Here is a 26,610-nt window from a genome sequence, read left to right as displayed (position 1 = left end):
CACAAAGGAAGCGACCAGAGCATCCCTTAGTCACTGTGTTACACCTTCAAAATTCTGTCTACATACACACACACACACACACACACACACACACACACACACACACACCACATAACTGTAGGGCCCTGCCTTAAGGCCTTCTTACAAGAAAAAGTCTCTTATGGTGTTGAGGAGAGAATATAGAAATTCCAATGAGATGGTACCAATAAATACTAACACAATGGGAGATGTCCTTCTGTACATATGTTGCTCTCATTGGTTGATGATGAAAACACTGACTGGGCAATAGCCAGGCAGAGGTATATACACAGCTGTAGGAGGAAGGAGGAAGGAGAGAGAGGGGAGCATTTACAAAGACTTGGAAGATGAAAGGTGCCTGGCACTCTCTGGTAAGATAAGGCTATATAGCAGTCCATCGCCTTAACCCCCCCCCCCCCCCCCCCCCCCCCCGGGGGTCCCCCCCGGCAAGATCCTTGACCCACAAATCCGGGCCCCTGCAAAAGAACGAGGTCTCAGCTGGAGAGCGCCAGTTTCCAGTGAGATCCCACTACCCTGCAAAACCTTCTCAAGTTCCAGCCCAGCCCTCGTCCTCTTCTGCCGGCTATTGGCCAGAGGTGAGTCTGGGCCCAATCGGGGCTGCCTGTCCCCTTCAACCTCTTTACCCCCCTCCCCTGCCTGAACTCCCTGGATTGGCCCCTGATCCTGCTGCTCCTGTCTCCGGTCCCCTTTGAGAGCACCCTTGGAGCTCTGATACACCCCCACCCATCCCAACCTCCAGCCTACCCCCCCCCCCCTGTGCCCCACCCCACCTACGGTCCTGCCGCTCTGGTTGAGCACTGGGACAGAGGGTGGAGCCAACAGTCCACCCTACTTCGGAGACCTCTCGGAGCAACTCCGAACAAAGGAGACCTGACTATCCACGTGGGACCACCTGTAATTTCCACCGGCTTGGTCCCTGACCCTGCCTCCAGTCCTCTGCTGGAGTCCCAGGCCCCTCCCAGAGATCCGCCTATCTCTGAGGGTCCACTTGGAGTTCCTGCAGGCAAGATCCTTGACCCACAAATCCGGGCCCTGCCAAAGAACGAGGTCTCAGCTGGAGAGCGCCAGTTTCCAGTGAGATCCCACTACCCTGCAAAACCTTCTCAAGTTCCAGTCCAGCCCTCGTCCTCTTCTCCCGGCTATTGGCCAGAGAGAAGCCTCCTAGAGAGCTTGGACCACACAGAGATACAGACATTGAATCTTTGATCCACATAAGCCCATCTGGGAAGGACCATAGAGAGAGGGAAGAGACACCACCAACACCTACAGGAAGAAACTATGGGAAGAAGGCAATACAAGAGAACACCTAACAACAGAAAGACAAACATGACACCACCAGAATCTAGGGAATCTACACCAACTAGAATGGAACACAACAACAAAGCAGAGGAAGCAGAAGGGTATGACTTAAAAATCACCATCATAAAAATGATAGAGGCCCTCAAAGAAGATATGAGAAAATCCCTTAAAGAAATAGAGGAAAAAACAAACAAAAAAGTGGAAGAAATGAACAAATTCCTTAAGGAAAGTACAGAAAGCCAAGAAAAAACAATTAACCAGGTGAAGGAAACGGTTCAAGATTTGAAAACCGAAATTGAGAAAATAAAGGCAACACAAATGGAAGGAAAGCTGGAAATTGAAAAGCTGGGCAAAAAATCGGAAACCACGGACACAAGCATAACCAATAGAATTCAAGAGATGGAAGAGAGAATCTCAGGCGCAGAAGATAAACTAGAAGAAATAGATTCATCGACCAAAGAAAACCATAAATCCAACAAATCCTTAACACACAATATCCAGGAAATGTGGGACACCATGAAAAGGCCAAACCTAAGAATAATAGGCATAGAGGAAGGTGAGGAAGCCCAGCTCAAAGGTGCTGAAAACATATTCAACAAAATCATCAAGGAAAACTTTCCAAATCTGAAGAAGGACATGCCCATGAAAGTACAAGAAGCATACCGAACCCCAAATAGGCTGGACCAAAGAAAAAAGACCCCTCGACATATAATAATCAAAACACCTAGCATACAGAATAAAGAAAGAATATTAAGAGCAGCGAAGGAAAAAGGACAGGTAACATATAAAGGCAGACCTATCAAAATTACACCTGACTTCTCCATGGAAACCCTCAAGGCCAGAAGGTCCTGGATAGATGTTCTAAAAGTATTAAGAGAAAACGGATGCCAGCCTAGGCTACTATATCCAGCAAAACTCTCAGTCAATATAGATGGAGAGAACAAGATATTCAATGACAAAACCAGATTTTCCCAATATGTATCTACAAATCCAGCCCTACAGAAAGTATTGGAAGGAAAATTCCAACCCAAGGAAGGTAACTACGCCCACAAAAATGTAGGCAACAGATAATCCAACTACACCAGAAACCTAGGGTGAAGCAGAACAAATATATTCACAATACCACTGCCAACAACAAACCTAAATCAAACAACCATCAACAATCAATGGTCCTTACTCACCCTCAACATTAATGGTCTTAACTCACCTATAAAAAGACACAGATTAACAGAATGGATACGAAGACAGAATCCATCCTTCTGCTGCATACAAGAAACACATCTTAGCTCCAAAGATAGACATTACCTCAGGGTAAAAGGTTGGGAAAAGATTTTCCAATCAAATGGAAATAAGAAGCAAGCAGGCGTAGCTATCCTAATATCTAACAAGCTAGACTTCAAACCAAAACTAGTCAAAAGAGATGAAGACGGTCATTTCATATTCATCTCAGGAGAAATCCATCAACACAAAGTCTCAATTCTGAACATCTATGCCCCTAATACAAAGCCACCCACATTCGTGAAAGAAACACTACTAAAACTCAAAGCTCATATAAAACCTCACACACTTATAGTGGGAGACTTCAATACACCACTCTCAACACTAGACAGGACCACAAATCAGAAACTCAACAAAGAAACAAAAGAATTAACAGAAGTTATGTCTCAACTGGGGCTAACAGACATCTATAGAACATTCCATCCAAAGACAAAAGAATATACCTTCTTCTCTGCTCCACATGGAACCTTCTCTAAAATCGACCACATACTAGGAGACATAACAAACCTCAACAGATACAAGAGAATAGAAATAGTCCCCTGTATCTTATCGGACCACCATGCTTTAAAATTGGAATTCAACAACAATACAAATAGCAGAAAACCTGCAAACTCATGGAAACTTAACAATGTGCAATTGCACCACTCCTGGGTCAAAGAAGAAATAAAGAAAGAAATTAAAGACTTTCTAATATTCAACGAGAATGAGGATACAACATACCCGAACTTATGGGACACCTTGAAAGCAGTGCTACGAGGGAAGTTCATTGCACTAAGTGCCCATATGAAGAAAACAGAGGATAGTCACATAAATGAATTAACAGCGCAACTGAAAACCTTAGAACAGAGAGAAGCGAATTCACCCCGCAGGAGCAGACGCCAGGAAATAATCAACTTGAGGGCTGAAATCAACAAAATAGAAACCAGGAAAACAATACAAAAAATCAATGCAACAAAGAGTTGGTTTTTTGAGAAAATCAACAAGATTGATAAACCTTTATCCAAATTAACGAAAAAGCAGAGACAGAACATGCAAATTAACAAAATCAGAAACGAAATGGGGAACATAACAACAGACACAGAGGAAATCCAGACAATTTTCAGGTCATACTTCGAAAATCTGTATTCCACAAAAATTGAAAATTCAAAGGAAATGGACAAGTTTCTGGATAACTATCACTTACCAAAATTAAATCAAGAACAGACAAACAACTTAAATAGACCTATAACCCGAAATGAAATAGAAGCAGTCATCGAAAGCCTTCCAACGAAAAAAAGTCCAGGGCCAGATGGATTCAGTGCAGAATTCTACCAGACATTCAAGGAAGAACTAATACCACTACTCCTCAAACTGTTCCACAAGATAGAAACAGAAGGTTTATTGCCAATCTCTTTTTATGAGGCCACAATAACTTTGGTACCCAAACCTCACAAAGACACAACTAAGAAAGAAAACTACAGACCAATATCCCTGATGAACATCGATGCCAAAATACTCAATAAAATAATGGCAAACCGAATTCAAAAATACATCAGAGAAATCATCCACCATGATCAAGTAGGCTTCATACCTGGATTGCAGGGATGGTTTAACATACGAAAATCTATCAACGTGATCCACCATATAAACAAACGGAAAAAGAAAAACCATATGATTATTTCCCTAGATGCAGAAAAAGCCTTCGATAAAATTCAACACCCTTTCATGATAAAGGTATTAGAGAGGTCAGGGATAACAGGAACATACCTAAACATAATAAGAGCAATATACAGCAAACCAACTGCCAACATCAAACTGAATGGAGAGAAACTTAAGCCAATTCCTCAAAAATCAGGAACAAGACAAGGCTGTCCTCTCTCTCCATATCTCTTCAATATCGTACTAGAAGTTCTAGCTAATGCTATAAGACAACAAAAGGAGATCAAGGGCATCCAAATTGGAAAGGAAGAAGTCAAACTGTCTCTATTTGCAGATGATATGATAGTTTACATAAGCGACCCAATAAACTCTACCAGGGAACTCCTACAGCTGATAAACACCTTCAGCAAACTAGCAGGATACAAGATAAACTCAAAAAAATCAGTAGCCCTGTTTTTTTCAGACGACAAAGAGGCAGAGAAAGAAATCAGAGAAACATCACCCTTTACAATAGCCACAAGCAACATAAAGTATCTTGGTGTAACGCTTACCAAACAAGTAAAAGATCTATATAATAAGAACTTTGTGACTCTAAAGAAAGAAATTAAAGAAGATACCAGAAAATGGAAAGACCTCCCATGCTCTTGGATAGGTAGGATAAACATAGTAAAAATGGCAATCTTACCAAAAGCAATCTACACATTCAATGCAATCCCCATTAAAATCCCACCACAATTCTTCACCGACCTTGAAAGGATAATAATCAACTTTATATGGAAAAACAAAAGACCCAGGATAGCCAAAACAACCCTATACAATGAAAGAACATCAGGAGGCATCACCATTCCTGACTTTAAGCTCTACTACAGAGCTATAGTTCTGAAAACAGCCTGGTATTGGCATAAAAATAGACAGGTAGACCAATGGAATCGAATTGAAAATCCTGATATTAATCCACGCACCTATGAACACCTGATTTTCGACAAAACAGCTAAAATTATACAATGGGGCAAAGACAGCATCTTCAACAAATGGTGCTGGCACAATTGGATGAGGGTGTGTAGAAGACTGCAGATAGACCCATGTCTGTCGCCATGCACAAAACTCAAGTCCAAATGGATCAAAGACCTCAACATCAATCCAGCCACATTGAACCTCTTAGAAGAGAAAGTAGGAGGTACCCTTGAACAAATTGGTATAGGAGACCGCTTCTTGAACATAACTCCAGGGGCACAGACACTGAAAGAAACAATTAATAAATGGGACCTCTTCAAACTTAGAAGCTTCTGTAAGGCAAAGGACACAGTTGACAAGACCAAACGGCAGCCCACTGACTGGGAAAAGATTTTCACTAATCCTATATCCGACAAAGGGCTGATCTCCAAAATATACAAAGAACTCAAGAAACTAGTCAACAAAACAAACACCAAATAACCCTATTAAAAAATGGGGTACAGAACTGAAGAAAGAATTCTCAATGGAGGAAATCAAAAAGGCTGAAAGACACTTAAGAAAATGCTCCACATCCTTAGCTATCAGGGAAATGCAAATCAAAACAACTTTGAGATACCATCTTACCCCTGCCAGAATGGCTAAAATTAGAAACACCAGTGATGACTTATGTTGGAGAGGATGTGGAGAAAGTGGAACACTCCTCCACTGCTGGTGGGAGTGCAAACTCATACAGCCACTTTGGAGATCAGTATGGCGGTTCCTCAGGAAAATGGGAATTAGTTTACCACAGGACCCGGCAATCCCCCTCTTAGGCATATACCCAAAGGATTCAATGCAACAAAGACATCTGTTCAACTATGTTCATAGCAGCACTATTTGTAATAGCAAGAACCTGGAAGCAACCTAGATGCCCTTCAATTGAAGAATGGTTAATGAAGATGTGGCACATCTACACAATGGAATACTACTCTGCAGAAAAAAATAATGGTATCTTGAAATTCGCAGGCAAGTGGATGGCACTTGAAGAAACCATCCTGAATGAGGTAACCCAGTCACAAAAAGAGGAACACAGTATGTACTCACTCATATATGGATTTTAGACCTAGATCAAATGATCACCAGCCTATAATTCACATCACCAGAGGAACTAGGATACAAGTTGTATTCTAAGAGATTCATATAAAGTCCCTCACAGAACTGGGAAGGGACAAGTCCCCCAGACCTCAGGTATAGTGGGGGAGGACAGCTAATGGAGAGAGAAGTAGGAGAAAATGAGAGGGAGGAGAGGAAGGCATGTGCGACCAGGAGGATTGAGCCTGGTTAGGAATGGAAAATAGGAAAGAGAGAGAGAGACAGAGACAGGAGAGAACATAAAAGAGGGAGGCAATATTGGTTTGAAGATAAAGTTGAACACAAAGAAAGGTCGAGGGAAGTACAAGACTGCTCCCAACTAACAATCTCAGCTTCCGTGGAAAGGCTATCATAAATGCCCTTCCCGGAGAGTGAGATCAACAACTAACTTCTCCATGGAGTCCTCAACTAATGCCTGTTGAAAACAGGAGCAAACACCCATACATAAACACTGAGTCAAACTAGAACCCAGAAGCAGATGGAGAGGACAAGACCATGCGGTAGAAGTACATAGAGACAGCTTACCTGAACAAGGAGGAGCTAAGGGCCACTAGACTGATAGCTGGGAAGCCAACAGGGGTCTGACTCGGACCCCCGTGAATATGGGTCTCAGCCAGAAGGTCTGAGCAGCCTAAGAGACCTCAGACAGTGGAGCCAGGATGTATCCCTGGTGCACAAAAGGACTTTGCAAACATATCCCCCATGGAGGGATAACTGCCTTATTCTAGAGATAGGAGAGAAGCCCTAGTCCCTACTTCACAGGACCTGTCAGATCTACATGACCCCAACTGGATGGCATTCCCCTACATATTGTATTGTGGTGGGGGGTTGGGAGGGGAGGGTGTTTAGAGTGCATGGGAGAGGGTAGAGAGGGCAAAAGGGAGGGAAGGAGGGAGGGAGGGCTTGGGGGGGGGGGAGGGGGGGGGGGGGGGGGGGGGGGGGGGGGGGGGGGGGGGAAAAAATAATAAAAAAAAAAAAAAAAAAAAAAAAAAAAATTTTTTTTTAAAAATTTTTTTTTGGGGAAAAATTTTTGGGGGGAAGTTTTTTTTTTTTTTTTTTCACAAAAAATGAAAAGTTTTTGTTTTTTTCCAGACTAATGTGGTTTGATCACACCAGACCGCCTGAAACAGAGTACAAGCTGATCCTACATTCCAAACAGCTGGACAAAACAGCCCTACAGACTACAGCTAGGATATCTGAATCTTCTTCGAATCCCCCAAGACAGCGCCCCTTACCAGCAGGAAGTAGTTTGGAAAGAACGACGCCCAAATTCCCAAATATTGTGTATAAATGTTTGTTTTCATTTAATTGGACTTTGTTATATAAAATTAAATAAAAAATACTCTATATGCAAAAAAAAAAAAAAATAAGGCTATATAGAAATACATAGTAGTTATGGGTTAATAATTAAGACAGACCTAGCCCAATAAGAAGTCTTAGCCATCAGCCAACACTTTATAATTAATATAGTGCCTCTGTGTTTATTTGGGGTTTAAATGGGGAGGGATCAGACAGAACAGAAACCTTCATCTTTAATCATACACATCTTACAGGCCAAAAGAGATGAAGAATCCCAATTAGTAACAATGTCTATAAGGGATTTCAGCTCTCTCTGTCTGAATTCTACATATTACAGGAAAATGATGCCAGCACCTTAAATTCCTGAGTATGGGGTCAAATACAATGCACATTAGTGAACACATATATCATGTGTAGTGCACAGACATTCTGCAGATATGAATGCACCTCTGTGGGAATAACAATATCGCAGGAAAGAAAATTGTTTAAATAATAGGAAACAATAACATCAAAAATAAGTAATTAATAGATAAGGCAAAGCCAGAGTGCCAAGGCAAACCCCTTGTGTTCATCAGAGCAGCCCTGTGCTGGACTCACTAAAATCTACATGTACATCCTGTCCTCTGGGATGGCTTGCCTACTGTCTTTCCACTCCCTTGAGCAGCCACAAATTCCTGACTGTCATCTATAATCATATCTTGTATCCTCTCTCTCTCCTTTCTCTCTCTTTCAAGCAATCCGGTTCTGTTGAGGCATTAAATCAAAATTCAGCAAAAGTATTGACACAGAAATATCTCTGATCTGAAGGCCCGCATCTCCTTCTCACAAGAACAAGCTGTGACCCACAGAAGTAGTGGGTAATCCTCATTTTAACATGCATGGAAGGAAATTACTCCCTGATTCAGAAAGAAGGTCCAAACCCATGTCATTTCTGATAATATCTTCCCTTCTAGTGGTAAAGTAAAGTATCATCCATAAGACCCTTGAAGCTTTGATGGCTAGTATTGACTCAGAGGTGGCAATTTCCATGTACAACATCTTCAGGGAAAGATCTCAGAGCTGAGAGAAGATAATTGTTGCTAGGCCTGGTGATGCAAAACTGTTATCCCACCAACATGACAGACTGAGGCAGGGAGATCACAACTACAAGGCTAGCCTGGGCACCCTACCCTGGCCTCCATATAAACTGCAAAAAGGAGAGTAAGAGGTGACTCCAGGCTTGGGCAAGGTGTCCTTTGTTGATTGGCCAACTACCCCTGCAGAAATTGTTGCCATGTTTAGAGGCCTACCATGGAGGCTGCTATGCTCTGTACTTCGCATACTATAAAGTATTCAGACCCAGCCAGCTAACTTCAGATTGGTTCCTTGCCTCATGGAGAGATCTGGCTTCCTTGTGACTGGGGCAAGGTTCAGCAAGGTCAGGCAAGGTCAGAAGCTAGACAAAAGGTCAGCACATGCTGGTAAACCTACATCTTGCTGGGTCTTCTGCAGCGTCTCATGGCTGGGTGAGGCTCTAGTCACTTCAATATTCACTGGGTCAAGCTCCTGAGTACAAACGAAGTGAGTGAAGAGTAAGAGTATGAACAAAGGAGACAAGACTGAGAAGGGGAAACTCACAGAGTCAGCTGATACAAGATTGTGAGTGATCACTGACTCTGGTCTGACAAAGGGGAATCTGCTTAAGACCCAACTAGACTCCCTTAACAAAGGTGGCAATGGTGTAGATGGGACACATATGAGGTTACTGGCTGGGGTTCCAAGATCCAAGTGTAATACACAAACTGACTTAGCAGAGCCCATTCTGTGGAGAGATCAATTGTTCAGAGGAGACACAGGTGTGTGGGTGGTATGGAGGTGCCATTTTCATGCCTCAGTGAGATGACGGAGTAAAATTACTAGGGGAGGTGTTACCCTCTGAGGAGCAGATGTTAATTGTGAGAGATATGGGGGGAGGTAATGGCAATGGAATGTAAAAGATAAATTAATAAAAATGTAAAAAGGCCATGCAGCGGTGGCACATGCATTTAATCCCAGCACATGGAAGGCAGAGACAGGCAGAACACATGATTTTAGACAAGCCTGGTCTCCAAGTTCCACAAGAAACCCTCTCTTTAAAAAAATATATATTGTTTAAAATATTATCACTGGATGATGTATCATAGTGTATTTAAATTGGAATTCAGTAGAGAAAAGAGAAGTAGCAAAACTTAAGCAAGGCTGAGATTTTCAGCTGTGTTGGGACACACACATACACACAAGAATATACATGGAAATATGATTGCAAACACAAACACCTATATATATGTATATATATGTATGTATTATATATACACATATATACATAAACACATATAAGGTTATACACACTGAGACACAAACATATAAGACTGTATACACACACATGTGTGTGTATATATATATGCATACATATATATACATACATATACATATACAAATACATATATATATATATATATATATATATATATATATATATATATATCTTCCAAGCAAGGAGGAAGATGGAGCAACAAAGATGATGATGAGTATGGAGACATTTTAGACTAAACATTAGTAAAATAAAGGGAAAAGGAAAACATAATTTACTCAGTTAATTAGGAAACAACCAGATTATGTTTGGCTCTTCTCAGATAACAACATAACAAATACCTAGCTGTAAAAGCCAGGAGAAAAGAAAGTACAATAATGAGGTAAGATGGGGACACTGACATCCTCACTGTGATCAATCTCATCCAGAGATGGGTGGACATGTTGGAGATCTATGTCACTGGAGGGAGACTGTCTGGGATACTTTGTTACTGAACAGTTCTATGTATCTCCTCCCCTGACACCTCCACCCTAGCTGGTCTTCCAGTTTCCATTGGCTCCTGGGATCAAAATTCTCTGCATCACTGGTCCTCCTGGCCCCATCAGCTCTCTGCATCCGGTTTCCTCTTCATGGCTCGTCCTGCTGGCTCCATCTTTTACCAGTATGCATTACTCTGCAAACGGGTCTCCTCTCTCCAGCAACTCCAAGGAACCTGTACAGGATGTCCAGGAAAGACCTTCTGACTCCATCATCATCTGGTTCATGCCCTTTATACATAGAACAATATCCATGGTGCCCTTCTTTCATTCCACCACTCCTGCCTCCCTACTTCCTTCTTCCTCCCTTTCCCCCTTTCTATAGCATGAAAAATAAAAGGGCCAGAGACTGATATTGGGGTTAACCTTCAATTGAAGATCAGAAAAGCAAAGCAGCTGAACACGACTTCTTCTCTCCTCAGAATGGAAGGTTATTCTGGCTCACACCAACCTTCAGAATATATATATATAACTTCTCCTCAGTGTGGCTAGAGAATACAGAGACTTCAGGGTCTTACTATACTCATTGTGGCTGGAGAATAAATCCATGATATACTACTAAAACCCATACATCTATCTTTTATACCCCTCTAGTGCTGGGTTTAAAGGCATATGATTCCTGGTGCTGAGATTGTCTTTGTGTCAATTGTTCCTCTTTAGGGCTGGATCACGCTTGTGTTGATCTTGGTAGCTTTGCATTCACAGAAATCCATCTACTTCTTAATCTGGAGACCTGGGATTGAAAACCTGTGCCTGACTTCTATGGCTTGTGACTTAGCTTTCTGAATCCTCAGGCAAACTTTAATAAATCTAAATAAAGTATCAGCCCATCTTATTTTATTCTCTTATTTTATGTGACTGTCAGAGATTATACAATAAATTTTAGCTATTACTCTCACTGCCCACTGTCATACTTCTCCCTCTCTTGCTGAAACCACCATTCCTTTCCACTTTCATGTCTTCTGTAATATAATAATGCTGAGTCTAATTGCAGCTTCTTGCCTAAGTGTCCAGTGTGTCATTTCCTGAGAAAAGAGCATTTATGTCAGGGGCTGCACCACTAAAGAAAATGGCACCCATTTCTTAGCAATCACTAACAGACTGCTGTCCCTCAGGTTGGGTCCCATATCATCCATGAGAAACATTGACAAGAAAAGTTCTGTGCAGGTCTTTTGCAGGTCACATTTGCTCTGTCATTTCTACAAATGTTTGCTGTTGCTGCTGCCCTTGTCCACAGTCTCAACTCTTACACACCTCCTAACCTTCTTCTAAAATGGTTTCTGAATCTCAGGGGTTTGTGATATCAACCCATTCAAGGTCCAATTCTCTCCCAGCACTAAATTTTGGCATTTTTGTGAGGAATTGGCTTGTACATCGATCACCACTCACTGGTTTCCTTTTGTATTATCTGTATATTGTGATCCAAATGAATTTCTCTTCCTCTCCAGCTGCTTAGAACATGGGGTTTGTGACAACAGTGGGAAAAATAAGTATCACACTTACTTTCCTTTAAACTGTGCAGAACCAAAGTCAAGTTGTCAAAGGTGGGCCTGGAAGGGAGAAATAAATCCTATTGAATCATGAAATACATGACTGCTTGTTCTTGGCAGCATTTGAGGACACTGTCAAACATACTTTCAGTGTTCAGGAGAGTGGTTTGATGAAAAATTGATGTATTTATCCTAAAGGTCACTTTAGAACAAACACACAATGATTGAATTGAATAGAAGCGCTGTTTCGTCTATACACCTTATGTAGCACTTAACACTTCCTTGTCTCAGATGTCTAGGTACAACTACTAGAAAGTGGTTTTTGACTCGGCAAGAAAAAGTTAACTTAATTTTTTGTAAAAAAATATAGTTATTTTGAAATATTTTTTTTCTTTTTTTTTGTTTAATTTTATATAACAAAGTCCAATTAAATGAAAACAAACATTTATACAAATATTTGGGAATTTGGGCGTCGTTCTTTCCAAACTACTTCCTGCTGGTAAGGGGCGCTGTCTTGGGGGATTCCAAGAAGATTCAGATATCCTGGCTGTAGTCTGTAGGGCTGTTTTGTCCAGCTGTTTTGAATGTAGGATCAGCTTGTACTCTGTTTCAGGCGGTCTGGCATGATCAAACCACATTAGTCTGGAAGGAATCCACATCTTTTCATTTTCTTTGGAAACAAAAATAGTTATGAAAAATTTACTGGTGGCATAATCATAGATATTTGTAATCCCACATAAATCAAGAGGGGGAAATAAACACATCAGAATTCTGATGCAAATCTGGCTTTCATGGTTAGACTATAAATCACCTAAACCATTAAAAATCTTTCTACAGACAAGAACACCACAGGTATTTCTAATAATTTGACATTTTTTCTGAACAAATTTTCTACTAAATATAGATTCTTACAAATATTGGGTAAGTACTCCTCACTCCTCCCACTGAGTCACATGAACCTCTATGACTTTTATCCTACACGATGCACAGTATGATATAGGCTGAGAAGATCACAGTGAATGACCTATTTACAAAATACGATACAAATAAGATTCCAAGGAAATATATTAGAAACATAATTTGGCAAAGCTAAAATACCATCAGGGAAAACATCAACAAATAATGCAAGTCCCAAAACTTACATTTCTAAAATGATACCTATATATTCAGAGGTGAAGTGAATTAGCATATTTTGACTGATAAAGAATCCAGAAGCTTCAAATTACCATAGAAGTCACTCTTGATAATTATTATTTTTTATGAAAATAAATTATGTATAGGAGGTTCACATGGTTACAAATGAGAGAAGGAAAACATGAATTCAAGATTGAACTATGCAATCTGTCCTAATAAGCACTTGAGATATAGGTACGTGGCCTAAGTAAGAAACTTTCCAGAATGATCTGTTTTATGTGTACTGATCTGTGGGCCCACAATGCCAGCTTCTAGAGAAAGTCACATTCAATTGGCACTCATCCTACAAATCTTGTTCTGTAAAGAATTAAATAAGACAAACATCATCCTTGTAGCATAAAAGTGATTGGTTCATGAGTTGAATGCTTATTATACTACAAATTGGGTGAGTATTATTACTTATGCAGTACAAATTTGGAAAAGTAGATTATCAGAACATTACTTGAACTAATGTAAAGTTGAGAGTGCTCCAGGTTGCAGAGAGAATGAGCATGCACAGATCTCATGGAGACACAGTCTGAAGTTCCTCATGTGTCCCACATCCATTGCTCAGTCCAGAGGACATCTGCTTTCTGCTCACAGTATCTCACAAGGAATGCTATAATGTTTTTGTCTACACATAAGTGCAGAACCGTGAAACAATGAGCACAGAAGACAAAAATGTATGAAGACATGTGCCTTGCAAATATTAAAGACTGACTATAGTAAATTATATGATATATTTTCTTCTGCTATAACACCTACTCACCCAGATGTTATTCCATCCTTACATATGAAGAAACAGCTGCACAGAGGATAACTAAATTTGTTGAACTTGTAGTGACTACTTCTGAGCGTGAGCTCAGTTGCACAGCAATCGTGAAAGTATCTTTCTTCACTTATGCCTATTAGTTAATTTGTAATTAATTTGTTCCTACTAATTTATATTGTCTGACATCTACAAATACCACTTAGTGAATTACAAGCTTTGTCAACTGCCATTATCAACAACTAACACTTTTGCTTTCTCCATTACCTGGTCTCCTCGGTACTGGATATGCAATCAGTCTTTCCCACCTACACATGCATAAAAATTCAAACAAGCAACAGTTTAGAGTTGGACCAAATTATCTTGACAATTATCTTCTCAATAGAAGAAATTGTACATTCACTAAGTACTGTTATTCCCTTAGTAATTTAATAATTTACTAATGCTAATTGAATGATCTTCAATGATACAAATTGTTTTGGAAGAAGAAATACACCTTAAACTCAGTAAGTTATGGAACCTTAATTGTTATATCATTCCCCAATAATAGGATAATTTCAATTCAAATGGAAGGAAAACAAAATGTAAACAGTTTTATATGCATAATGCAAGCCAGACAAATAGAACAATTTGTAAATACGATGGATGGGAAGACAACTGGTATGTGACAGCTGTACATTTACAAAGCTCTTTCTAATATATAAATATAAAAAGAAAACAGAATTCACTAAATTTTTCATAGACCATATGACTAATTCAAATGAAAACTATTAAGATGTCATCTGAGGGTATAATTACTAAATATGAATAACCTAACTATAGATTTACTATAAGATTTCATGTAGAGAAATGATGTATGGCTGAATATATGCACAGAAAATCAAAATTGGTTCAGAAGATTGTATATCTGGGTAATGGGAATAAATTTTGCTTCGCTATGAGGGACATTTGAAGGTAAGGATGGATGTAAGAATAAAATGTTTACCGGGAAGCTTGTCGTCTTGAAAAGGTTTCCCTGTGGTACTCGAAAAAGAGGGGCCACCAGTCATGTTCAAATCCTTTCTAACATTGTGGTTCTAAAATGCAATAAAAGCAATCTTTATTAAATTTGAAATCCCATTATGTTCTTAGATGTACTATTATACTTTGTTGACATAAAATATCTAAACCTTGTCTTATTCATTTTTACAGTGTATATAATCTGTAAATGATTCCTAATATCAAATGATTTTTAAAAACTTGCATTTTGTACTTTTCGTTCTCAATTTATACACATACCTCTTTTATGTTAAATATTACATACAGTCTGTTTTAGTCAGGGAATGTTGTTAGTCAAAGGGTTTCTAGCATCGGGTCTCATTACAAATACAAGACGCTGAAACAAAAACAGAAAATTACATTCACAATTTAGAATTGTAATTCTAGTAGAATGCAATCTTTGATCAATTTTTCTCTCCTTATTCAAAAGAGTTATGATCTTTCACCTCAAAATGCAGCCATGAATATATCAAATGTCATAAATTAAAACACATTGTAGATTACGTTTCCTTTGCAATGCTCATGATTGAGCTGATGGCTTTGTCCATATTGCTGTATCGCATTTGTCATTTTGTGCATTATTAAAGAAAGATATTACTGACGAGTCAGAAATATAGCCACCTCACCTTGAAATGAAATAAATTTCTATGATCTCACATCTAGACTCAGGGTTTGTCCACAAGAGGGCTTGACTTCATGTGAGACAATCTTCTGTGTTTTATCGAAGCTTTTCCTAATTGCTAAAACAGAAATGTAAAACTAAGTTCATCTGGGCTCTGTGAATGAACACAGTGTGCCATAAATACCTACCATACCATTGACATCCTTAACACTGATGTAACATACATAACACAGGTTAATATACATACACAGATACGCACCACCACACATTCAGTCACATATACACAAAATACACACACACACACACACACACACACACAAATGCACTAAACACATACTCATACACACAAACACACACACACACACACACAGGCTCCCACTGAGGTGGGTCAGTGGGATTTACTCATCGCAAATCCGTGATTGTCACCCTGCTGTTTTGGATGGTGACATGACTGCAGTCCTGCAATTGGAAAAAGGGAAATATTGTTAGGGATTGGAAATCAGTTTTGAAACAAGTTGTACATTTTATTTATACCAAAAGAGATCCTTGTGTGACATAGGCTAGCACACATAGCCTAGGTAAGCCGGGGGGGTGGGGGATCCTGACAATATTCTACTGCTTCGAGCTCCCCAGTGCTGGATTATAGGCAATCATAAGCACAGCTGTTTTCATCAGTGCTGGGAAACGAGTTCAGATCCAAATGCTTAAAATTAGAACACTCAAACAACTGAGCCACATCCTGAGCAGTAAGCCTTTGATTGAAGAAGTTCATTGCAGCCAGACAGTTCTCAGCCAAGAGGTGAAATCTTGATGTCCTTAGAAGTAATGTCAAAAGTTCTGGCCCCCAACACTCCCACCTAGATCACCTCATGCCTCATGAATAGAGTGAGTACATCCCCATGTATCTCAGGATCTTTGCCACCTATTTTCCAGAGTCACATAGCAAATAGATTTTGTTGTTGTTGTTGTTGTTTTGTTGTTGTTGTTGTTGTGGTTGTTGTTAGAGATGCGTACGTTCAGTGCTCCATTGGAGTCATAATGTCCATCAGATGGCAAAGGTGACCCAATTCACCTCGAGGGGAGTCATTACATCAATCAGATTGTATTGGTGACCTTAATGACACTGAGAGGATAGTCACTCTGGGTCTACAACATGATAGGTAATCATCAGTCTGAAAGTCTTATTATGTAACATCAACTGGCCTCAAATTGATGATCTCCTACTGCAGCTGCCCAAGAGCTTATGTTATGGGTGTGTTTCGCCATGAAAGGGGTCATTACAATTGGCAACTTGGGAACTCATGTTCTAGATAATTCATTTTTTAAATCAGCAATATCTTTTAGTATCCCAAAAACAACATTAGTGTACTCCAAAATGGAGCTAGGTAATTTTGAACAGTTCTGGTAGAAAGTTTTTGGCTACAAAAAAACTGATCACCCTGGTTTGAACTATGAGTTACAAAGTGGGGCTTAGAGAATAGTGCTGGATTTAACAGCACCCACTATTCTTGCAGGGAAGGAGGAAGTGCTTACTGCCTTGCTCCATATCTAGGGCATCTGCAAACGTCTTCTACCACACAGGCCCTAAACTCCCATGTGCAAATCCACAGAGAAAACGAACTAAAATAAAAACAGGGTCTGTTTTTAAAAGGCTACACAATGAAAGTACAGGAATAAATATAATGAAATATAAAAGTATATATATCTTTTAAAAAGTAGAGCTGAAATGTGTACAAGTCTTATTTTCCCTTCAGGATCAGAGTGTGATGAAAAGTCTATACAAATGCATATAGATATTAATTATGATACATATAATCACACACAGAGTGTTCTACCTCTTAGACTTAGCATTCTGATTCCAGGATTTCAAGCTTCCTTGAATCTCTGTGGTTGCATCCCTGGCTCTTATAAATTTTATGGGACAGGGTTTGGTATTATCACAATGTTATTATGTTTCTTCTCCTGTACACAGATACGTACACAGAAAAGAGCTGAGTCCTGATTATGGGGATGGAATCCCCTCCTGGGGCAGCTTGATATTTCTTTTAATCCAAAAGTTGTCAGTGTGAAAATTCCTGTTCTGAAAAGAGAAAGGCAGACTCACAGTCAAACAGAAATCCCCACAACACTCATTCGTCTCTCTCTCGTCTCCCTCTTTCTCTCTTCTTCTCTCCCCTTCCCCTTTCTTTCCTCCCTCTCTCTCCTCTCCTATCTATGTCCTCTCTTCTTTCTCTTTCACACCTACACTTGTTCCCCTGCTCTCCTGCTGTCTCTGCTCTGATCTGCACAATGCTTCCTCCCGCACAGATGATGTGTATGTCTTCCTTCTATTCCTAGTCAACACTATCATTGAAGTTCTGTTAGATCTTGTCTTCTTTGTCATAGTCCTAATTGCCCTCCCTCCCTCCTCTTCCTCTCTTTACTCTCCTTCTCATTCCTCTCCTTTTTTCTATTCATTATGTGTATCTCTCTCTGTGACTTTAATCTCTCATTGTCCTTTTCTTGTAGTTTGACTTAAAGAAATAAAATACTCAACAGTAGAATTAAGCACAAAGAAGAATCATGCCAAAAAAATAGGTCTGTTCAGGGCAATCATTGTGAGCAATAAGTAGGATTGTGCTTATACCTGAGACCACTAATTCCTGTGAGACATTATCCAGAGTACAAAAATACTTTGCAGGATGATACACTGCTTTCCCAACACTAGCTCTGCTGAGGAATGCAGACTAATGTGGCATTGACAATGACCCTCTTTGGCAGTTTTTGGTGTGGAATATCTTCAACCTCTGACTCTTGAGGTCACTTCTTGGTGCTTTGTCTTAGAAAACCAACAGTGGTGTCAGCACATCTTTTAACAGCAGCTGCTGTTAGATTGAATGTGCACCTTAAATGGCGGCTTCTATAGCACTCGGTTAAGAACCACTGGATATTACTATGTTTTTGCAGTGTTCTGAACCATAGAGGATTTTGTTCTTGTACTGCCCAGGCTTAAATTCTACATACTCACTGTTTATATTTGGGTGTGCACACCACTGCAATTGATTCTGGCAGCATCTTCTGATAACAAAAATGTGTGTGTGCATCCACACTCGACAAAAAGGCTGTCTGGGTTGGATGGGTCTATGGAGACAAAAGAATTCAAGAAATCCCAGTAAGCCCCATGACATACCCAACACAGCAGGTCCCAAGGAGTTTCAACCACTGCCTCCCACAATGTCACCTGTAATCAAGCTGGAAACATCTCTAATCTGCTAGGTGGAGAGGACGAGGAAATGATATCTTTTGGCCACCTCATCTACAAGGTTAAATGAAGCTGTGCTTTAAACAGTTACTCTTAGCTGTTCCCTCACTAGACCTACACTTGTATTCATCCATGCCTAATTATACCTGATGCCTTAAGAGTAACCATTCCAAGGTTTGTGCTTCAGCTTCTAATCTACATCTCCTTCCCTGCTGTCATCAGTACATTCTATTCTATCTTAACCAAGAGTTCGCAAATTATTTAAAACTTCAGTTCAAGAATCTCTGTGGATCTTCAGTTCCCTGCCTTCCATCCTGCCAAAAAGAGCTGTGGGATATCTTCCTATGTGAAGAGAAGCCACATATGGTCTTATTTTGGGGTACTGTACCTACTAATGTTGCATTAACTTATGCCGCTTCCCTCCCTTCCTCCATTGCCAACCAGGTTCAAGCACACCTCAGGCAACTGCATGCCACAAAGGGGTGAACATTGCAGATGTTAAGACAAGCAAGCCAGATGTAAAAACCAAATATCTAACCTCTACATTTCAAGACTGAAATACTGATATCATGAAGGAAGGCAAACTTAGTATATGAATTCTAATGAAATGAGAGAGAGAGATGATTAGAAGAAGAAGTTGATCAATCTCACAGGAAGGAAGTTGTAAAGCTGGACCCGGCTCTTGGGTGGTTCCTGTTTCCTTCTCTAAGTGTATTATTCACAAAGATGCATACTTACAAGTTAGCTATATTTTAAAATATACATTTGTAAAAGGAAAGGAAGTAAAAACTGGTAAAATCAACAAAATAAAAAACTTGATCTTGCCAATTCCCCCTTCATGTACATTTGAAGACTCTCTTAACCAGTTCTGCATAGAGTGGACTCATGACTCTTCTATCCTCTAAGATCTCCTAGATGATGACACAACATGACAGTCCTGTGAGACTCCCCCATAGACATGAATTCAGCACATTTTTTTTCAAGCCTCTTTCTTTCTGTTTATTACATTTTGGTGCCAAAGTCATCATCCAGAAGTCTTACCTCCAGAATGATAGGATTCCAGTATTCTGACGGTATACTCAGTTATCTGTGGATTAGTTAAACCTTGCCGTCTCTGGTACCATGGCCTGCTTAAAGCTCAAAGGCCAAACTCCTCAATGAACTCCATCTCCAGCATGAGAACTGAATGCCCTTGCAGATGGAGATGGCCCCTGGGTCACATTCTGAATTCTCTCTCTTACTGTCCCGCCTCTGTGGCTTCTGGGAACCACATGAGCAGTTCTCCTGAAGCCTTTTGATCTAGAATCCCCCAATGTGTTGAAGCAGTCCCCATTAGGTCTTGTTAGCTGTCAGAAAGTCACTTCTCCTGCTGTCACACTCACCATTATCAGGTATTCTGAATCTCTGCAAATAAAAGCCTCCAGGGGATTATCTCCTGCCTTCCTGGAGCTTCACAGAACATAATTCCATCTGACATTGTATATAAATAAGCAAATGTGGATTCAACGTTGCATGAAGAAGCTCCTTGGGTGTACACAAAACAAGTACGTCTTCATAAAGGCAAAATCAAATCATGAGAGTGATCTCTCTTGACTCAGTGAAGTACTTCCATGTAGCTCTTAGGTAGATGGTGCCTACACCATGTTTTCCTACCTCCTAGGGAGGCAAAAATGCACAACCCACTCACAAGGATGTGGAACATTGAAAAACTACACTGATTAAGATGTAAATTAGTAAAGCTGAAATTCACAAAGGAATGTGCCTTTGACTAAACACTAGAACACTTGTAAGTGTATGTGCAAAGAGACTGAAGAACTGCAATGTGTTGGCTATGAAAACACAGATCTGGGCTGTGCACTTGGAAGAGCAGCTCGCCATCAGTGAGATCAATTTGCTTACATGGATCCAACCTAAGGTCAGAAGGCCCAGTTCCTCTTGCTTGAAAAATATTTCTTCCTCCTTCTGGGCATAACAATAATCAGGGCCTGCTGTCTGCACAGGAATAATTACATGGGTCACATGGTATTCTTCTTTGACCTGCCACAAGGAAACAACTAGTTACAGTTACTGCCAATCCCACTTCCCATAAATAAGTGAAGCCCTCACCCCAGTGGATGACCCTCATCATTCTCCCTCACCCAAATGATTCCCCAACTTGACTGCTCCTATACTTTGCTGGGATTCCATATAAATGCAGACATGATAAGGTGAGCATGAGATGTCTCCCATCGCACAACCTAGATCAAGGGATTTGTCTGCAGCTGGCATTAAGTCTGCTCACAGGTCCTGAGGTGTTTAATTTCTATTCTATGCATTACCACAGAGTAGGCAATCACCAGGCCACAGAAAGTTTTGAGTGTTCCCTTTTATAATTAGCCAAGGTGCTGTCTCCACTCCTCATTCTCACATTCCTGTCTCCAAGTCAAGCTGCTTTTACTTCAGTGTCTCACTCTGTTTGTGAGCCGAGTTGAACTTTAAGGTGGCCTCCATCTCAGTTTGCCAGTGACTGGGATTACAGGCACCAGCCCTGAGTAGAATGAAAATTTCTAACTATGCCACTGAATGAAAATGTTCAAGTCAAGGACCTCTGAAAAGCAACCTAATACAAAGTCATAAAATTCAAGTTAGCTAATGTCATTTCACACATGGTTCCTTCTGTTGTGGGATATGTATGGATACAGCCCCAAGATATATTCTCTGGGAGTCATGGGCAGCCAAAGGGGAAAAAGAAACAGCCTCAGATCAGGAAGGAGTGTTCATATATTTACCATGGTACCACATAATACACCGCATGTCTCTATGCCTTTCCTGGTGTTCTTCCGTGCACAACGCAGAAACTTATCACAAAGGTCCTTTGGAATGACCACAGTTCGGAGGCCTTTGGAGTTCTGAACTGTAATGGAAAAGAGAGACAAGTCTGAGGTTACAGGACCTGGTGTCCCTGAGCAGAGCTCAGCATGGTGGCCTGGAGGAAAATCACAAAGATATTGGGGTATCTCTCCAGGAGCCCTCTACATATAATAGAAGAACAAAGCAGGCAAGGAGTTTCTTCTCAAAGCTCTGGCCAGAGTTCAATGTGAGCATGGAATTCAATGTTGGCTAGAGTGGATGGACGAACCTATTTCTAGGTGTGACTGAGAGTTGCCTGTAATAAGGTTTTTTGTGGGTTCACAGACTCCGTGGTCAAAGTCCCCTCTACACTCACGAGGGTAACATGTACCCCTTTGGAAGCTCAATAGGACAAACACACAGAAAAAATGGTACACTTCCAACACGACTCTCCTCAAACAGACATGTCTTCTTTGTCCATGGTTCAGCTCTTCAGGTCTGGTGGCCTCTGCACTCTCAGGTCTGGAGGTACATTTCCCTGAGTCCTCATTTGACTTGAGACTGAGTCTTATAAGAGTGACATTCTTCTCCTATGCCTTTCTGACATAGACTAACCCTACCTACTATCATTCCATATCTTGACTTTGAAGAAAGCTTTTAGAGGGCATGTTATGTCGTGTTGACCAGAAACACAGTCAAATTTTAAGAGTTTGAAATTACATGGAAACATACACAGTCTTTCTCAAGGTCATAGCACCATTGACAGTCCCAAATAGGGCATGTTGTAGCGATGGGGGAGACCTTTGAGAACCTAGAACATCATGTGCACACACAACCAAGAAATGTTGCATTCTAGACTCTAAGGTTGAGTGAAGATGGTGCACTAAACTCAGCAAAGTGTCTGGGACAGATTTCGCAACTCAGCTGAGACCACTCATTCTTTCCTGGTTGTTTCTACATTCCAAAAGGAACAGCATGGCTTACTTCTGCTCCCATGTTATATTATGCAGATGTGTAGACTGCTACATGCACAGGCTTAAGGATCTGTAAGACTGACCCTCTATTCTCATCTGTAAATATGTGGGTTATTGAATACACAGGCCCACAGCTGGGAAAGTCTGACTCTCACCAATTCATAATTAAAAAGGGAAATGTAATTTGCTTGAGGTTGGCATTCAAGTAGAGATTTGACTCATGCCAGCCCAGACAAGAAGCAACCAATAATTTAGAAACTTGTAAAAATCCAGTCCAATAGTGGCATATTTGGATTTTAAGCATTTCCTCGGTGAGAGTCCAGGATTTCAACTGAGGCCTATTTAGGCTGTAAAGCCAATAATACAAATAAAAGTAATAAAGTAATTAGGTGACATATTTGAGAACTTTTTTTTTACTTCAGTATTCATGATTTCCCCCTTTGAATTCAGTCTTATGTGAACCATGTGTTTGCACATGTCAATGATATCTGTGCATTTTTCAGAATGTGCATGTTCATATGTGGGTAATGATTCGCAGATATTTGAGCACATCTGTAGATGCAAGCAGACTGACTGTGGTTCAGGCCTTCCCTGGCACTGTTAGTCCAACAGAATCTATCTGTGGTCTGTGTCTTCCCAGCTAGCTGTGCTGTGAGAAACAAGGTCTTCTCTGTTTCTCTGTCCCATGTCACCTGAAGACAACTTTGAATATACAGTTGGCCACCCATACCCAATTGTCAGGTGCTTTCTGGAGATTCCTCCCCAGGTTCTGAGGCTGTCACAGCTAGCACTTCAATCAGTGTCATTACCTTCGTGACATATTTGAAGATTTCCTACAGAGGTCTACCTAATGCTGAAAATGTAATTTCATGCAACACAATTGTCTTTTAGGAATACTAATGCACAGCACAGTCCTCACGATGAGCAATATCAGTATTTATTAAAAGTGCTTCCTCTATTCTCTACAGAGCTCTGAAGAGGTGGGGATCTGATTGGAAGAAACTGATCTGGCTTAAACTAAGTTAAAGGTTCTTTTACAGGAAGTCAGAGTGGCTGGAAGGAAAGAGACAACACTGGTCACTCGAGGTTCTTTTACCACAGCAAAGAGGATCCAGGCAAGACAAAGACTAGGAACATTGCAAGGGGCATGATGCTTTCTCTGTGCTGCTCAGTGCTCCCAACTTCAGACACCTCTTAAAAAGTGCAGCGTTACTAGACTGGTGAGGTGCACTCGCAAATGTGTGTGGCTGATCCGGGTGCAATAGGCTCCATTTAAACATAAGTCTTTAAAGTCATGAACATGTGGTGACTTACCTGGGCTTTCCACCATCTTCAACTCTCCACCCTGTGTGTCTGATGATGGGCCCCTTGTGATATCTTTCATGGATTCTTGTGGACTGCATGGCACTGACATTGTAATAACAGTGCTTTCTTCAGAGGACACTTTAGCACTTTTAAGTGCCAATGCCAGGCTGGGAACCACTTCCCCGCTCCAGTCTTTCTCGACTCCATCCACCAGCCTGTCTACAAGAGCACTCCATTTGGAAAAGTGTGCAGAGTATTTGATGGTATCTCTTACTTCATGCCAAAAGGCCTTATTTTCAGCCTCTTCTTCTTCGCTTTTTTTCTATAGGAAGAAAAATGGGATTAGTCTAATATTTCAAAAGTCAGAACAAAAAGACCTGCCAATAAAGAGATGAACAAAGGAAGTTGTGTTCAGGTATAACAAATCACCACAGCATCTATGCTCCCCTCCATCACCCTGGTACTATGAAAAACAACCAACACCCCTTTACTCAGTTACTGTAAGGCTTTCTTAAGGGACAATTTGGCCTCCATGTTCTCAGAACCATAATATACTTGGGGTGTATGTATCTGTGACAATGAATATGCATGAATATATGGGTGTGTAAATAGGTACATGGGTACGTGCATGTGTGTGTTGTCCTCTATAGGTATGAGTGCATATGTTTGCAAGTGTGTGTAGACCCTATTCCTTGGATCACAACCTCCGCTGACAGTAAAACACAGTCCCAGGTCACAGGCTGATTAAGTGATACAAAAACATCCTGTCTTCATGCTCACACACTGACCTTATCTGCCAGGTATTCTGAATACTCCTCGCTATATTGCTTCAGGAGTTGTCTCTTCAGGGCCTCAACTATGTCAAAGACCCTATGTATTGTCTGCAACACAAAACAGAAAGGGAGAATTAGACCTGATCTAATGTCAGCAAAGGGGGGAAGAAAACAAATGGGAAGGGACTTATGAAACTTTTTTTTTAAATTTAATATTTTTCTTATTTTATATATCTATTCCAGTTCCATCTCACTCCTATCATCCCATTCCCCACACAGACCCCTACCCATCCCATCCCCCTTCCACTCCCCAGAGAGGGTGAGGCCTTCCATGAGGAATCATCAAAGACTGTTAAATCAATTGTGATAGGGTTTAGGCTCCCCACCACCCCGTGTCTCCATGTTAAAGAAGTATCATTCCATTGAGAATAGGCTCTAAAAGTCCCTTCCTGCACTGGGGATACAATCTTGTTCCATGAGATGTCACAATCTTATTTATGACTTGACCCCAATATGCTACCATCCCTTTCTTCTGTATTGTGATGCAGAGAGATGTCCTGTTTACCCAGGGACAGGATCTGTGACTTTTCGCTAAGTAGCTCCCTGTGACTCTGGATATTTAGGTCTACCACATACACAAAGAAGACCCACCTTGTTGATTTTGGATCGTGTTCCCTTGGAAAGGGAGTTCCAGTATTCTGGGAAATTTCTCAGTTTCTCCACGAAGAGTCTAAAGCAATAAAGCAGAATGAATATGTGAGCAGAAAAGGTCCAAATTTCTAAATGAGACCCTGAAAAAATTTGGTCTCTCTAGGCATGGTTTCAGAAGTTGCTGGAGTGAGAAGAGTTTCACCCTGACATGTTACATCCATATCCATCCCAGTGCCTGGAAAAAGGAAGATCCTAATTCTTCTATCGACTAGTTCATTCCTCAAATATCTGCTATCAAGAAGTAGAGCTAAGCTGATATTGTGTGTGCTTGTCATCCCAGCACTCAGGAGACAGCAGGGAGAGTTAATGAACTCACAGAATATCAAGAAACAGACCATCCTCCTCCTGAACTTCAGAAGAAAAAAACAGAGTGGGGTCTCATCATTCCACTACCAAAGGAGAAGGGTGTGTGCTCATAGAGAAGCACAGAGTATTGTTTCTGAGCAGGGCACAACCTCCCCCAGGGAGCATTAGGTAATGACAGGAAACACTGGGAGAACACAGAGCTGCAAGGAGCTGTGCAGTGGATCCTATTGAGAGGAGGCACCCTCAAAGACTACCAGCCTGCTTCAACACTCCTGTCAGTCCAGGAACCAAGAAAGTTTCTTGAGTGCAGGGTGGGATTGAAAACTGACTGTGACAAACTGATATTGGGGGGGGGCAGTGAACACATAAGCACTCTAGTAACAAAGTTATTTCTCTTAGGAAGGTTGAGGAAATGAGAAGGATATTTCCTGTAATCTCAAGAGATTACATTCACGTTTCAGAATACCAAAAGTGGAAAACAAAAAGAAGTCTTGTTCTACAAGTTGCACAATCTGAGAATTATAAAATGTGGTATCTGTGTTCATGTCTAAATCTGACCTTTCTTTTCCTCTGTGGAACATGATGAAGATATGCCTACTCAGCACAAACAGTCTTCTGAAGATCAATAGATTCAGGCCCACAGAGCTCTTCCCTAGAGCCTGGGCTCCTTACAGTCACCTACATTCATGTCCTCAGGTTCTCTTTCACCAAACACAGGGCTAGGCAGGACTGGTGAGACCTTTGCCATCTTTCCCTTCCTCAAACACAGAGCATTCATGTCACTTAGGATACATGTAAATATCTGGTGACAGCTCTGCCATCCTGCATTGATTGTGCCTATCCATGGATGGTGAACAACACAGAAAGTATGCTAAG

The sequence above is a fragment of the Phodopus roborovskii genome, unplaced genomic scaffold (genome assembly GCF_943737965.1).
Source record: "Phodopus roborovskii unplaced genomic scaffold, PHOROB, whole genome shotgun sequence".
NCBI classification, from domain to species: domain Eukaryota; kingdom Metazoa; phylum Chordata; class Mammalia; order Rodentia; family Cricetidae; genus Phodopus; species Phodopus roborovskii.
This window is presented reverse-complemented; position numbering follows the sequence as displayed.